General features: G+C 36.7%; 1 protein-coding gene across 3 annotated transcripts in view; it reads right to left on the bottom strand.

Moving 5' to 3' along the window:
• Nucleotides 1-18,021, bottom strand: part of ROCK1 (Rho associated coiled-coil containing protein kinase 1) — a 141,464-nt gene that overhangs the window by 108,890 nt on the left and 14,553 nt on the right. The gene's annotated exons all lie outside the window — the stretch shown is intronic.

Genomic DNA, 18,021 nt, shown 5'->3' on the forward strand with positions numbered 1-18,021 from the left:
GCTCCCAGCTCTCATTTTCACAGAAACATAAATAAAATCCCCAGAAGCTATCTGAACCAACTCTGTAGGCACTGAAGAAAACAATCAAAGCTTTAGAGCAAATAAGCAAATGTCTGATCAAGTACAAGCCATCTTCAAATGGTAAGAAAGTTTTGTGACAATTCTACTCACTCTTATCCCATCCCTCCCAGAGTGGGGGAAGTCTTGCTCTTGAGCAGGCAGCAGATTGGTTCCTACTTCCCCCACCTTGAACCAGAGTAAGACCACATTTATAAATTATTGTGTATGTCTATTCTATCCTGTCTGTGTAGTGCCCGAAGGAGTAAGGCAAGGACCTTACAAAGAAAATGATAAAAGAATGAATCTTGGGATAGTAGGAATAAAGAATGATTGAAAAACAGTAAAAAGATGGAAAAACACAATACACTTTTTCTCTTGAAAAGTTGAAGCAAAAATTATATTGCCTGATTGTTTCTCAATGTATGTAAGAAGGTATTAAAGATAAACATATTATAAACACGGAGGGTAAAGTAACATAAAGAAGGTAAGATTTCTACCCTTCGTTTTCACTACTAAAATGCTGACACTAATCAAATGTGGTGTTATATACATCTAAGACCTAGAGTAACCAATAAAAAAGCTATACAAAGAAATACACACAAAAGCACTACAGGTAAAGCAGAATAATAATAAATGTTCAAGTAGTGCACAGGAAGGCAAAACAGGGAAACAAAAAGTAAAAAACAGGGATGTCACACAGAAAACAAAACAGCAGATTTAGATGCCAACAATTACGTTAAATGCAAATGGTGTGAGGCAACAATACAAATTAAAAAAGACAGACTAGCAAAATCAATAAACCAATCTACAGACAAGAAATTCACTTCAAATGTAACAATATTGGTAGGTTGAAAACAAAAGGATGAGAAATGATACACCATAGAAATAGTAATCAAAAGAAAGCTAGAGTGGCTATATTAATAAAATAGACTTTGAAGCAAAGTCAATTACTAGGAACAGAGTGGGAAATTAAATAATGATGAGTCAATCCACCAAGAAGGCATACCAATCTTAAATGTATATGTTCAGAACAAAAGAACTGCAAAACATGTGAAGCAAAATGGGTAGAAATGAAAAGAAAAATACACAAATCCAATCCACAATTTGGCAACTTCGACACTCCTCTCTTAACTGATAGAACTGGACAGAAAATCAGCAAAACTCAGCAACACCATGAAGCAACAGGATCAAACTGACATTTATAGCACATTCCACCCAAAACAGCAAAATACACATTCTTTACAAGTGCTCATGAAATATTTACAAGATTTACCATATCCTAGCCATACTTCAATCCTCAATAAATTTATAAGAATTAAAATCATAGTGTGTCCTCTGACCAAAATGTAATGAAACTAACAAATAACAGAAAGATAGTAATGTAAAACACTTGGAAACTAAATAACATATTTCTAAATGATCCATGGTCAAAGAGAAAGTCTCGAGGGAAATTTTAAAAAAACATACTGAAATGAAAAACACTGAAATGAAAATGTATCAAAATTTGTGACACAGTTAAAGCAGTGCTGAAAGGGAAATATATAGCACGAAATACTCATATTAGAAAAGGGTAATCATTTTCAATCAATAATCTAAGTGATTTTCTCCAAAAAACTAGAAGAGCAAAATAAAGCGAGAACAAACATAAAAAGAAAGCATAAAGAAAAAAAATACTCAGTAAAATTGAATACAGAAAAACAACACTAGTGAAAACTCAAAACAACAAGCTGGTTCTTTGACAAGTCAAATCAAACTGACAAGCTTCTAGCAAGACCGACAAAGAAAAAAAAGACACAAATTACCAATACCAAAAACTAAATAGGTGCTATCATACAGATCTTGCAGCTATGAAACAAAAAGCTGGTTCTTTGACAGTCAATCAAACTGACAACCTTCTAGCAAGACTGACAAAGAAAAAAAAGACGCAAATTACCAATACCAAAAATAAAATAGGTGCTATCATACAGATCTTGCAGCTATACAAAGCAATAAGGGAATACTATGAACAACATATCAATTTGACAACTTCAATGAAATGGACAATTCCTTAAAAAGCACAAAGTACCAAAACTAACCCATACAAATGATATCACTGAATAATACTATTAATAATGTAAAGCCCTCAGAAAAATAAATATCCAAGGCCGGATGCTTTCACTGGAGATTTCTACCGAATGTTTAAAGAATTAACACCAATTATACACAATCTCCTCCCAAAACAAAAAAGAAGGAAACACTTTCAAACTCATTTTACACAGCCAACAGTATCCTGATTCCAAAACCACAGTCACTACAAAAGAAGAAAACTACATACCAGTATCTTTCATGACTATAGAGGCAAAAGTTCTTAAAATATTAGCAAAACTCAGCAATATATAAAAGCAATTACACACCATAACAAACCAAGATTTATTCCAAAGATTAACTTATTCAGTATTTTAAAATCAACCCATATTATTTACAATAGACAAGACATGTAAGCAACCTAAGTGTCCATCAATGGATGAAATGATAAAGCAAATCACACACAAACACACACACACACACACACACACACACACACACACACGAATATTATCTGACCATAAAGAAAAAAAAAAGGAAATCTTGCCATTTGCAACAACATGGATAGAACGTAAGGGTATTATGCTAATTGAAACAAGTCAGAAAAAGAAAGACAAATACTGTATGATCTCACTTATATGTGGGATCTAAATTAATTAATTAATTAAATTAAAAAATCTTTAAAATCCCCCAAACAAAAAATAAACTCACAAATACAGAGAACAAACTGCTGGTTGCTACAGGCAAAGGTTGGCAGGAGTGTGGGCAAAATGGGTGATGGTGGTCAACAGGCACAAACTCCCAGTTACAAAATAAATGAATCATGGGAATATAATGTACAGCGTGGTGACTACAGTTAATAATACTATTTTGTACATATGGAAGTTGCCAAGAGAGTAAACCTTAAAAGTTCTCATCACAAGAAAAAATTGTAACTGCGTGGTAACAATTTTGTGTGGTAACAATCACCACTTATTGTGGTGATCACTGTTCAATATATACCAATATCAAAGCATTTTGTTATACACCTGAAACTAATTTAATATTATATCTCAATTTTTAAAAAGTGAAAAAAAAAACCAACCAATATAATTCACTGCATGAACAGGCTAAAGAAGAAAAAAAAATCACATGATAACAGATGCAGGAAAAGTATCTGACAAAAGCTAACACCCACTCACGAGAAAAGCTCTCAGAAAACTAGGAATAGAGGTGAACTTCCTTAACTTATAAAGAACATCTACAAAAAACCTAAACCTAACATCATACTTAATGGTGAAAGACTATGTTTTCCCTCAAAAATCAAGAACAAGGCAAGGATGTCCTCTCACCACTCTCATTCAATATAGCACTGGAATTCATAGCCTGCTCAATAAAGTAAGTAAGGGAAATAAAAGGTATACAGACCAGAAAGGAGGAAATAAAACTGTCCATATTTAGAGATTATATGACTGTCTATGCAGAAAATCCCAAGGAAGCTACAAAATACAAACAAAAACACCTAGAATTAATAAGTGAGTTCCACAGGTCCTAAACCATAATGTCAACATGCAAAAATCAACTGTATTTCTATATATTAGCAATAAACATGAGGAAACCAAATTAAAAACACACCACTTACATTTACTCAAATGAAAAAAGAAATATTTAGGTATAAATCTAACAAAATGAGCTGAAAACTACAAAACACTGATTGAAGAAACAAAAAAAGATCTAAATAAATGGAGACACCTATGGTATTCATGGAAGGGAGGATTCCACACAGTAAAGATGTCAATTCTCCCAAAATTGGTATCTAGGGGGACGGCCCGGTGGCTCAGGCAGTTGGAGCTCCCTGCTCCTAACTCCCGTTCGATTCCCACATGGGCCAGTGGGCTCTCAACCACAAGGCTGCCATTTCAACTCCTCAACTCCCGCAAAGGATGGTGGGCTCTGCCCCCTGCCAGTAAGATTGAACATGGCACCTTGAGATGACCTGCCGCTGAGCTCCCGGATGGCTCAGTTGGTTGGAGCACGTCCTCTCAACCACAAGGTTGCCCTTTCGACTCCCTCAAGGGATGGTGGGCTGCACCCCCTGCAACTAGCAACGGCAACTGGACCTGGAGCTGAGGGGCGCCCTTCACAACTAAGATTGAAAGGACAACAACTTGACTTGGAAAAAACTCCTGGAAGTACACACTGTTCCCCAATCAAGTCCTATTCCCCTTCCCCCCCAAAAAAAAAAATCTTAAAAAGAAATTTAAAAAAATAGTTATCTAGGTTTAACACAATTCTTAGAAAATCCCAGCAAAAATTTCTGTAAATACAGGCAAGATTTTTCTAAAATTTACATGGAAAAGCAAAGGAACTAGAAAAGCTAAAAAAAGTTTGAGAAAGAATAATATGGAGGTATAGCTGTACCCAAGTTTAAGACTTATATAGCTATAATAATCAAGATAGTGTGCTATTCATCAAAAGGATAGACATATAGATCAATGAAACAGAACAGAGAAACCAGAAATAGACCCACGACTTCGACAAAATACAAAAGCAATTCAATGGGGGAAAGAGTCATTTCAACAGATGGTACTGTAGAATTAGATATCCATATGAAAAAATAAACCTCAACCTAAGCTTCATATCTCATACAAAAATTAACTCAAATTGGGTCACTGATTTAAATTTTAAACTAAGTTTTTAGGGGAAAAAATCAGGGTAAAATCTTGAGACCTATGATTTAGTAAAGACTTCTGAGACATGAAACAAAAAGCATGATCCATGCAAGAAAAAAACTGACACACTACACTTTGTCAAAATTAACAACTTTTGCCGTGCAAAAGAGCCAAGTAAGAGGATGAAAAGACAAGCCAAATACTGGGGGGAAAATTTTGCAAACTACACACGCTAGAATACTTAAAGAACTCTCAAAACTCAACAATATAAATCAACCTGATTTAAAATGGGCAAAAGATATAAACAGACATTTCACCGAAGAGGATGCACTGATGGTAAATAAGCATATTAAAGATATTCAAAATCATTAGCCATTAAACAAATGTAAATTTAGATCATTATATCACTATACATCCATTAAAATAACTAATATGAAAACACCTTAATAGAAAACACCTGGATTCTCATTTCTACTTCTGCATTCAGTCTCAATATGTTGTTCTGGTTGAAATATATGAAGAAAATCTGGCCTCACAGAGTTGGAAAAGGGAGGAATATTTTAGCTTTCAAATAATTGTAGATACTTTTCTTTGATAATACACCAAAACTCAACACATGGTAATATCTTAAAGGTTAGCTGCAAAGTGGAATCTGAAAAAATATCAATTAATTCCTACTCTATTACATTAAAATCCAGGGGTTTATCTGACACTTTGAATAGACTGTGTAACATCACGCATTGGTCATTTGGAAAATATAGACCCTCTGAGTTACACAGGTCTTCCAAATTTTGATACATTTCACTAAAAAGAAAAAGTAATAATACAAAAAGTAGTTACAATACCAATACTGATGAGGATGCAGAGAAACTAGATTTCTCACACTTTGCAGATGGCTATACAAAATGGAAGAGCCACGAATCAAATATCACATGACCTAGCATTTGCATTCACGGGCATTTATCCCAGAGAAATGAAAACACTGTCCATGCAAAAACCTGCACGTGAAAGCTCACAGCAGCTTTATCTCTAATAGCTAAGAAACAACAAAAATTATCTTCAATAGGTGAATGGCTAAACAAACAGCAGTATATCCATACAATGCAATAATACTCTGCTATAAAAAGTAATGAACTATTGATACGTGCAAAAACTTGGATTATCTCAGAGGCATTATGATGAGTAGGAAAAAAATCTAAAAAGGTCACATACTGTATGGTTTCATTCTTCAAATGATAAAATTATAGAGATGGAGAACAGATTAGTAGTTGCTATGGGTTAGGGATGCGAGGGGTTGGGGGTTATGACTATAGAGGAGTAAGACGAAGATGTTTGTGGTGATAGAATAGTTCTGTAACTTGATTGTACTATCGACTACAGGAATCTATACATGAAAAAATGGCACAGAACTATACTTACATTGAATCAACTGTAATTTCCTGGGTTTAATACTGTACTATAATTACATAAAATGTAACCATTTGGGGAAACTGAGTCAAGGGCACACTGGACCTCTCTGCAATATAGTACCAACTTCTTGTGAATCTGTCATTCAAAACAGTTAAAAAGACAAACAACAGATGCCAAAGCCAAAATGACACATAGATTACAATTATCTGACAAAGGTTTTTAAAGCAGCTATTATTAAAATGCTCCAAAAAATAAGGGTACTCTGGGACTTAATGGAAGATAGTGTAAGCAATTAAAAAACAAAGAATTAAAAGGAAAACTTAGAATGGAAAAATAAAATAACCAAAATAAAAAACACTCGCTCGATAAGCTCAATAACAACATGGAGACGACAGAGAAAAGATTCAGTATACTCAAAGATACATCGGTAGAAATTACTCAACCTTAACGTCAAAGAGAAAAAAAATTTTTGTTTTTAAATTATCAGGGCTCCAGGTACCTGTGGGATGACACCAAAGCTGGAACATTTGTGTCATCAGATCCCAAAAGGACAGGAGGGAGAGTATGGTGCAGCAAAAATATTTGAAGAAACAAAGGTTGAAAACTCCCCATACTTGCTGAAAGATATAATCCTACTGATTCAAGAAGCTCGGCAAACCCCAAAAGGATAAACCCAAAGGAATACACTTCCACATATATCATAATCAAACTGCTGAAAAACAAAGAAAATATCTTGAGGACAACCAAAGAAAAATGGCACATTACTTACAGAGGAAGACTGATTGAATAATTGCCGATCTCTCATTAGAAACAACATGAAACCTCTGAAAGAAGTGGAACAGCATTTCTAAAGTGTCGATCAAAAGAAAAGAACTGTCAATCCAGAATTCTATAGCCATTGAAAATATCCTTTAGGAATTAAAATGAAATAAAAACCATTCTGACAGGAAGAAAAGCTCTGAGAATTCACAGCCGGCAGACCTACTGTAAAAGAACTACTTAAAGAACAAAATCAGAACCAAAAAACTCCTATCATCAGAAGGGAAATGATAGGAGAGGAAAACTTGGAATGTGAGGCAAGAAAGAAGAGCAACACACATGGTAAGTATTCTCCTTTGAGTTATTTAAAAAATTTTTGACAGTTGAAAGTAAAAATTGTAACATTTTCCGATGGGGTTTTCAATGTATATAGTTTTAATCCATATGACAACTATGACATAAAGGGGAGGATAAAGGGGCCTATATACTGGTATGGTTTCTACATTGCATATGAAGTGGTAACATAACAATTCCAGGTAGACTGTGAAAAGTTAATTACGTATATTAAAATTCCTAGAACAGCAGTCATTAAGAAAATTATACAAAAGATAAAATCAAGAACACAATAGATGAATTAAAATGGAATACTAAAAGTTTTTTAAACAACCCAAAAGGCAAGAAAAAGGAAATAACAAAAACAAAGTGAAGAAGCACAAAAAGGGAGACTTAAACCCCAACATATTAAAATTACATTACATATTAATAGTCTTAATATACAGATTAGAAGACAAATCATCAGAATGGACTTTTAAAAATAAATCATTAGATATTAATATAACAACACATTTCTAGGAAAACTTTTTAATTGATAAGAATGGTATTATTTTACACTTTTATAAATCTCTTGTCTGGCTTAACAGAAGACAACTGGACTCTCATATCTACTTCTGCATTCAATCTGTTGCAATACATTGTCTTGATTTAAGTAAGAAAATCTGACTTCAGATAGATATGTCGTTGGAAAAGGGAAGAGTACATTAATAGCATTTTCAGATAATTGTGGAAGTTGTTTGCTACTACACCTAGTTTGACAAGAGGTGTTTCTTAAAAGTTAGTTGTAATAAAGAATCTGAAACTGTGTCAATGAACTTTTTGCACTCACTTTCCAACAAAATATATTTTGCAGTCTGAGTGGATCTTTCAGTCACAGATTATTTCATAACATCATACATTAGTCATTTAGAAAATATTGGCTCACTGAATTATGAACTCTTCCAAACACTGACACATTCATCATATAATATTGAAAAATAACATTTATTAATGTTTCCACCAACCCCATGAGGAATGTCTTTAGGCATTGGGAAGCTGTCAAGCTCAGATAGCAGATACAAGTTTTCCAAAATTCTAATTTATACCTAAAAGCTCTAATTTTATTATTGGCCACAAATATTATGAGTTGTTTTCCAACAGTCATACTTCAAAATCCAGTCAGCACAGGTCCTTCCCAAGGCACAAATAGATACACATAAGTAAAGCCATATATAGACCACACATCATTCAAATTCAGAAGCCATATTACTGACAATAACAAACAAATGTTCAGTTCTGTCATTGGATCATTAATCCCTTCACCAAATAAGTACTTTTTCTTTTTTTAAATCAGGTTTATTGGAGTATAATTTATGTAAAGTAAAATTCGTCCGTTTTAGGTTTACAGTTCTATGAATTTGACAAATATATAGTTGCATAACCACTACTCCCACCACCGCAATCAAGATACAGAACACTCTTATCACCCAAAATGTTCCCTCATACCTCTTTGTAGTCACGCTCCTATTCCATCCCCAGTCCCTGATGAATGTTCAATTCTGTTATAGGACAGTAATCCATTCACCAAATACAGGGATAGTAATTTTTTTTTAACATTTTCCCAAAGTCATCCCATATCTTACTTCATACCAATTCAGTAAAATGCTACTATTGTCTACTGTTAAATTATGTGCATGATGACGTCATTAAATTAATCACCATTGTAACTGTTCATTTTATTCTACTTCATATCACCATGCTTCATAGCTTAGATTGCCTACCAACACTCACTTTCCAGACATGTCAAATTCAACAAAGGTATGTTTTAGCAGGCAGCTATTTGAACCTTGCAATACACTGCAGGTTTGGTCAAAGAACTGGTTCCCATCCCTCATCCAGTCAAGTCCTAGACCACTGCTTCGAAGATAAAATATTGCAGGACTTACCTTCTCCCTCCAACCCAGTCATTAAACACTTACTAAGATTTTTTCCCTGCTACTTCATATCTCATCTTCCCCACTCCATTCTTTATCAATTCCCAATGCTTTTCAGTCAATGAAATAGTTTTCATTTAGTACATTCTGTATACAAAGCACTGTCCTAAATGGAAACACTTCTCTTTGTGGCATGTTAATTTACAACTTTGGTGCTCTGTCCACTATACTACAGGCACAGAATCAGAAAGTCTGTTATTTACCGACTATATGCTGTTAGGCAATTCATTTACCTTTATAAAGTTTAATTTTACATACAAAGTGAGAGTAATACCTGCCTAAATCAGCTCACGATATCAGTGTAAAGATTAAATGATAAATGTTCAAAGTTTTATAAAAATGAATATTATTGGCTTTTGGTCCCTCATCCAAAATTCAGAGATATTTGGAAAGGGAAAACAATTATCTTTATACAGACCACTTGTTTTTTTTTTTGGGGGGGGAGAGGGAGATGCGAGGATATTGGGGAACAGTGTGTTTTTCCAGGACCCATTAGCTCCAAGTCAAGTCATTGTTTAGTTGTGGAGGGCGCAGCTCACAGGCCCACGTGGGAATCAAACCATCGACCTTTGTGTTATGAGCACTGCACTCTAATCAACTGAGCCAACCAGCTGCCCCACTTGTAGTTTTAAAATATGTTATCCCTCTAGAATAGATATAGCTTAGATTTAAATAAATTACCAATTTATCATATCTCTTAACATTATGTTAGCCATTCTGACAGAAGACGTTTTCTAGTAATTTAACAATAAACAAGTATTTATTGAAAACTTTAAATATACCAGGCACTGCTCCAGGAACGAGTTACACATCAATGAACAAGACAATCAGATACCTTCTCTCATGAAGCTTATAGGTTGAAAATCAGTATCTCAAAATATAGTAGCTCCAAAGCCCAAGAGCTATTTTTTAAATTTAATTTAATTTTAATTTATAATTAGTTCCCAGTGTACAAAACAATATAATTAGATATTTACACATCTCACAGTGATAACCCTAAATGTACTACCCCTCATATGGTATCTGTCTTTCTCAGTCTAATTTATTTCACTGAGCATAACATCCTCTAGGTCTATCCATGTTGTTGGAAATTGGAAGATTTCACCTTTTCTATTGCAGAGTAAATACTCCATTGTATAAATGTACTACAATTTCTTTATCCAATCGTCTACTGATGGGCATTTCTTTTTCTTCTTTTTTTAAAATTAAAGTTGATTGGGATGACAATTGTTAACAAAGTTACATAGGTTTCAGGTGTACTGATGGGCATTTCGGTTGTTTCTATAGCGTGGCTATTGTGCACATTGCTGCAGTAAACATAGGAATACATGTATTTTTTCGAATTGGTGTTTTGGATTTCTTTGGATAAATATCTAGAAGTTGTACTTTTAAGTTTTTGAGGAACCTCATACTGTTTTCCATAGTGGCTGCACCAATGTGCAAACCCACCAACAGTGCACGAGGGTTCCCTTTTCTTTCCAACCTCACCAGCACTTGTTGTTTGGTGATTTATTGATGATAGCCATTCTGACAGAAGTGAGGTGGTATCTCACTGTGGTTCTTACTTGAATTTTTCTGATGATTAGTGATGTTAAGTATCTTTCCATATGTCTGTTGGCCATTTATATGTCCTCTTTGGAGAAATATCTATTCAGGTCCTCTGCCTATTTTTAAATTAGATTGTTGGGGGGTTTTTTGGGTTTTGTTTTTTTTCGGATGTTGAGTTGCATGAGTTTTTTAATAAATTTTGGATATTAACCCCTTATCAGATGTATCATTGTCAAATACCTGCTCCCTTACAGTAGGACGTCTTTCTGTTTTTTTGATGGTTTCCTTGGCTGTGAAAAAACTTACTTTGATGTAGTCCCATTTATTTTTACTTTTGTTTCCCTTGCCTGAGGAGATATGTTGTAACAATATTACTAAGGGTAATGTCTAAGAGTTTACTTCGTATATTTTCTTCTAGGAGTTTTATGGTTTGAGGTCTTATATTTAAGTCTTTAATCCTTTTTTATTTTATTCTTGTATATGGCATAAGAAGGTGATCCAGTTTTCCCACCACCATTTATCACATAGATTGTCTTTATCCCAATGTATATTCTTTCTTCCTTTGTCATAGATTAAATGACCATATAGGTATGGATTTATTTCTGGGCTCTCTATTCTGTTCCATTGACCTATGTATCTGTTTTTCTGACAATACCATCCTCTTTTGAGCCACATAGTATAATTTGATATCAGATAGTGTGATACCTCCAGCTTTGTTCTTATTTCTCAGAATTGTCATGGCTATTCAAGGTCTTTAGTGAGTCCATATAAATTTTAAAATTATTTGTTCTGATTCTGTGAAAAATGTCACTGGTTATTTTGATAGGGATTGTACGGGATCTATATATTGCTTGACTGGTATGGACACATAACTATATTAATTCTTCCTATCCATGAGCACAGTGTATGTTTCCATTTATTTGTATCTTCTTTCATTTCTCTAGTCAATATCTTATAATTTTCTGAGTACAAGTCTTCTACTTCCTTGGTTAAACTTATTCCTAAGTATTTTTTTTATGCAATTGTAAACGGGATTGTTTCTTTAATTTCTCTTTCTGATAGTTCGTTATTGGTGTATAAAAATGCAATTGATTTCTGAATATTAATTTTGTATCTATCTTTACTAAATTCATTTACCAGTTATAAGATTTTTTGGTGGAATCTTTGGGGTCCCCTATATATATATTAATCTTGACATCTGAAAATAATGACAATTTTACTTCCTCCTTTCCAATTTGGATGCCTTTTGTTTATTTTTCTTGTCCAATTGCTGTGGCTAGGACTTCCAGTACTCTGTTGAATAAAAGTCGTGAAAGTGGACATCCTTTCTTCTTCCTGATCTTAAGGGGAATGCTTTTAGCTTTTCTCCATTGAGTATGATGCTAGCAGTGGGTTTGTCATATACGGACTTTACTATTATATGTTGAGATATATTGCCACTATTCCCACTTTGCTGAGAGTTTTTATTATAAATGGATGCTGGATGGTTTTTCTGCTCCTATTGATATGACCATATGATTTTTATTTTTCATTTTGTTTACATGATGTATCATGTTAATTGATTTGCAGATATTGAACCAACGTTGAATATCAGGAATGAATCCCACTTGATCATTTTAATGTATTGCTGAATTTGGTTTGCTAATATTTTGTTGAGGACTTTTGCATCTGTATTCATTAGGGAAATCAGCCTTTAGTTTTCTTTTTTTGTAATGTCTTTGGTTTTGGAAATCAGGGTAATGATGGCCTCGTAAAATGAGCTTGGGAGCCTTCCCTCCTATTGGATTTTTTGAAATAGTTTGAGGAGAATAGGTGTTAATTCTTTTTTGAATGTTTTGTAAAGTTCACCTGTGAAGCCATCTGGTCCAGGGCTTTTGTTTGTTGGGAGCTTCTTGATTACAGATTCAATTTCACTGGTAGTAACCGATCTGTTCAGAATTTCTGTTTTTTTTATTCAGCCTTGGAAGACTGTATGCTTCTAGGAATTTATCCATTTCTTCTAGATTGTCCAATTTGTTAACGGATAGCTGCTCATAGTATTCTCTTAAAATTTTTTCTATTTCTGTGGTGTCAGTTCTCATTTCTCTTTAATTTCTGATTTTATTTTGGTCTTTTTTTTCTTGATGAGTGTGGTTAAAGGTTTGTCGGTTTTATCTTTAAAAAAAAACAACTCTTGGTTTCATTGATCTTTTGTATTGTTTCTTTAGTCTCTATTTCATTTATTTCTGTTCTGATCTTTATTATATCCTTCCTTGTACTCACTTTGGGCTTTGTTTGCTTGTTCTTTTTCCAGTTCCCTTACGTGTAAAGCTATAGACTGCTGATTTGAGATTTTTTCTTGTTTCTTTAGGTAGGCCTGCATTGTTACGAACTCCCCTCTCAGGACTGCTTTCTCTGTGTCTTATAGACTTTGGATCACGTGTTTTCGTTTTCGTTTGTCTCAAGGTATCTTCTGATTTCTTCCTTGACCTCATTGTTGACCCATTCATTATTTAGTAGCATGTTATTCAGTCTCCATGTGTTTGTGTGTTTTTCAGTTTTTCTCTTGAAATCGATTTCTAGTGTCATACCACTGTGGTCAGAGAAGATACCTGATATGATTTCAATCTTCTTAACTTTACTGAGACTTGTTGTGTAGCCTAACATGTGCTCTATCTTGGAAAATGTTCCATGTGCACATGAAAAAAATGTATATTCTGCTGCTCTGAGTAAAATGCTCTAAAAATATCAATTAAATCCATCTGGTCGAGTGTGTCATTTCAGGCTGCTGTTTCCATGTTGATTTTCTGTCTGCAAGATCTATCCACTGGTGCCTGTGGGGTGTTAAAGTCCCCTACCATGATTGTGTTACTGTTAATCTGTGCTTTTATGTCGGTCAATATTTGTTTTATATATTTAGGTGCTCCTATGCTGGGTACATGCATGTCTACTAGGGTTATGTCCTCTTGTGAGACTGATACTTTAATTATTATGCAATGTCCTTCTTTGTCTCTTATTAGAGTCTTCACTTTAGAGACTATTTTGTCCGATGTAAGTATTGATACCCCAGATTTTTTCTTGTTTCCATTTATGTGAAATATCTTTTCCCATCCCTTTACTTTTACTCTGTGTATCTTCTGATCTAAGTTGGGTCTCTTGTAGGCAGCATATGTATGGGTCGTGTTTTCTATACACTCAGCTACCCTATGTCTATTGACTGGAGCATTTAATCTATTTAAAGTGATTATTGATATACAAAGTTATTACCATTTTATTATTTGTATTTTTGATCTTCATTAGTCTATTTTCTCCTTTCTTCTGCCAAAAGAAATCCTTTTAACATTTCCTGTAACACTGGAGTGGTGGTAATGAATTCCTTTAGCTTTTTCTTATGTGGGAAGCTCTTTATCTCTCCTTCAATTTTAAATGTTAGCTTTGCTGGGTAGAGCATTCTTGGTTATGGGCCCGTTTTTCATCACTTTGAATATTTCCCGACACTCCCTCTTGGTCTGCAAAGTTTCTGTTGAGAAATAAGCTGATAGTCTTATGGCAGTTTCCTTGTGTGTGAGCAGTTGTCTTTTTCTTGCTGCTTTTAGGGTTCTCTCTCTGTCTTTAACCTTTACCATTTTAATTATGATGTGTCTTGGTGTGAGCCTGTTTGGGTTCATCTTGTTTGAAACTCTGCACTTCCTGGGCTTGTGTGTAAATTTCCTTCAAAAGGTTAAGGAAGTTTCCGATCATTATTTCTTCAAATAGGGTCTGGATCCCTTGCTCCCTCTCTTCTCCTTCTGGTACTCCTATGATGTGAATGTTGTTACACTTGATATTGACCCAGCAGTCCTTTAAACTATCTTCATTATTTCTTCTTCTTTTTCCTTTTTGCTGTTCCAATTGGGTGTATTCTGCTACCTTGCCTTATAAATCACTGATTCCATCCTCTGCTTCATCTAATCTGTTGGTAATTCCTTCTAGTGTATTCTTCATTTCAGTTATTGTATTCTTTATTTCTGATGGGTTCTTTTTTATGGCTTCTATGTCCTTTATGCTTCCCATATGTTTCTTGAAATTCTCACTAAGTTCCTTAAGCATTCTTAAAATCAGTGTTTCTAAATGCTGTTTCTGGTAGGTTGGTTGCCTCCACTTCATTTAGTTCCATTTCTGGAGGTTTCTCCTGTTCTTTTATTTGGGACATGTTTTTTTTGTTTGTTTGTTTCCTCATTCTGGCTGCTGCTCTGTTTGTTCCTACTGGTATGTATTAGGTAGATCTCCTGTGTGTCTCAGTCTTTGCTGGGTGGCTTCATGCAGTATGTGTCCTGTGTAGTCCAATTGCACAGTTCTCTGATCTCCTGTGCGTGTGTTCCAAAAGTGTCCCTTGTGTGTTGTGTGTTCTCCTGTTGTAGCTAAGCCATGATTGCTTTTGGTGCGTCAGTGGGTGGGACTGACACCCAGGCTGACTAACTGTGAGGACTGGCCACACCCTAAGTGTATGAGCTACTATGTGGAGGCTGACCCTCAGAGGAGGCTTTGCCCCTATGGGCTTTTGTGCCTGTTGAGACCCCCGCTTTTGTGCCACTTGTGGGGCTAACCAGGTAATGCTCTGGTATGGTCTGAAGCTGGCCTCTAGGTGTGCTGTTTCTGATGTCCACTGGGAGGGGCTCCCATGCGGGCCAATTTCAGCCTTGCCCATTACCAGCCTGTGGCTGCCTGGTAGGAACCACAAAGCTGTATGTGGTTGGCTGCTGCCTGTGCTGGACCTGGAGGCATGTGGGGGTGGTGTCTCTGTGAACCAAGGCTACCTGTCACCAATAGTGGGCCTGCGGCAGCTTGGCAAAAGGCCTAGGGCTCCCTAGGCCTATTTCCACCTGCCAGTTGTCAATAAGATCCAGCCATTCAAAGAGCCTTGTTAGGTGCATGGGGTGGGCTGGTTGACCCAGTGTTGAGAGTGCCCTCAGCAATGCAGCATGAGCTGGGCATGGTAGAGTTCAAGGGAGTCACAAGACATGACCAGTGGTTTCTACAAAGTTACTGCAGATTCAGTTCTTACGCCAGTGCCTGGCCTGTGACCACTTTGGACAGCACCCCGAGAACACCGCAGCCAGCCACTGCTCAGCTCAGGGCAGTGCTGATCTGTCACCACTTCGCTCAATGTCCTTAGAAAACCAGCCACCACTTGCCTAAGGCTTGCAAATACCTGAGAGCCACCCAAGAGTGGCTGCGGCACAGGTTTTGGGTCACTATCCACCACCAAAATCTCCCCAGGCTGTCATGGACCGTCTGCTGCTGTAAAAGGCCTCTGCAGCTTGTGGAGCGGCACTGGCTACCCAGATGCTCAGAGTGACCTCTAGGTGGGCAGGGCAAGGTTCCAGGGAGCTAAAGAGTGTGGTCCGTAGTTTCTACAAATTCAATGCAGTCTTGGCTCTCACACCAGTGCTGGGCCCACAACCACCCTGCAAAAACACCCCGAGAACACCACAGCCAGCCACCACTCATCTCAGGCCCGCAGGTTCCCAAGAGCTGCCAAGAGATGCTGCAGTGCAGGTCTTGGGTTACTGCCCACAAGCAAACATTTCCCAGGTTGCAGCAGGCCATCCACCCACTGCAAACAGGATTCTGCAGCCTGTGGGTCGGTGGCTAGCAGCCCAGCAATCAAGAGTTTCCCAGGTAATGTAGCACCAGCTGTGCAAGGCGGTGGGGGAGCAGGGACCCAGAGCATCACCAAGGCAGTACCCATGTGGATTCCACCAGACCAGTGTGGTCCCAGACTTGGCCCTTGGGGGAAGAGCTTAACGTTGAAAATATGGCACCCTCCTATAGGCTACACGTGTGTCAGGCTCCACACAGGGACAACAATGGCTCCTGTCCCTCCTGCTCCGACACCACAACCATACAACTCAATCCTTCCCTGCATGCTCCTGGGCTCCCCGAGCTGCCACCCCTCCACCAGAGACCAGATGATTGCCCACAAGAGATCAAGTCCATGTGCCAGTTCTACAGGAAGGCGTCTGGGTTTCCAGCCACCCACCGTCCCACCAGGCAGGACAGACAGAGTCCTCGCTGATTTTCACTGCCAAGTGCCATGGGAACTCCTCTTCCCAGCATGGGACCCCTGGGCTGGGGAGCCCGGTGTGGGCCTGGGACCTCTCCCACTTCGGGGGAAGCTCCACCACCGAGGTGTTGCTCCTGGCGTTCAACAACTATCAGTTGTTTGGGGCCCGCCCGTATTGCATCTTCACCCCTCCTACCAGTCTCAATGTGGCCTCATCTTTATATCCTTATTTATAGGGGTTCTGTTCAGCCAGTCTTCAGATGATTCTTGAGGGTGACTGTTCTATAATTTATTTGTAATTTTGATGTGATCCTGGAATACAATAGGCGTAACATTTACCTAATGCGCTATCTGGGACCTCTTTTCCAAGAACTATCTAAATTATCAAGATGTGTTTTCCTTTAGGGAAAAAAATGAATCTCATAGAAACAATAAATTTTAATCTCTTTTAAATTTGTAATGAAAGGTTTTTTTCAACGTAGTAACTATTCTTTTATAACCCGTTCACATTTAAACAGTTTCTTCATAAGTTCCTAACAAAATAGCAGGTCCTTTCTTTTTGACAGCCAAAGGAACATGGTACTAGGGAGTCATGAAGATGATTGGGGGTGACACTTTTTTTGGATTCTTTATCAAATATTATTTCCCTTCTCCCTCCCCCCAAAAGCAGAGTAACCAAATAAAACAAACCAGCTTTTTCATAAAATACTCATTCTCTTTCACATAACCTTTTTTCTTAAATAATTTTTTAAAAATGAGAAAAAAATTTCTTAAGTAAGAGGGAAGTTTTACCATCCAATCCTACTTCAATTTATATTGTTTTCCTAACAGCAGCTTTCCAAATAAGATATATGGAGGAGGCATAATGAGCTAGTTGGCGACTATTCAGTCCTTCCCACACCTGGCTATGCAATCACCTAGGCCTTGTTAAGAATACAAATTTCAGCATACTACATCTCCCAACTCCAATTCTCGTATGTTAGGGGTATAGTGAAGCCTACAGGAACCTGTATTTGGTTTTTATGTGACTGGTCCATGAAGAGGCATTTGAAATCTTTCACTTCATTACCCAAAGATGTATCGTTAAGGCCCAGCAGCATACAGGAATCCTTCCATTAAAGGACCCAATGTTATCTGGTCTTAAACTAGCTATCTTTGGCAACTAGTTGGCAATACCTATTCTAATTCTAATGTCAGA

Source organism: Rhinolophus ferrumequinum, chromosome 19 (assembly GCF_004115265.2).
Source record: "Rhinolophus ferrumequinum isolate MPI-CBG mRhiFer1 chromosome 19, mRhiFer1_v1.p, whole genome shotgun sequence".
Classification (NCBI taxonomy): Eukaryota; Metazoa; Chordata; class Mammalia; order Chiroptera; family Rhinolophidae; genus Rhinolophus; species Rhinolophus ferrumequinum.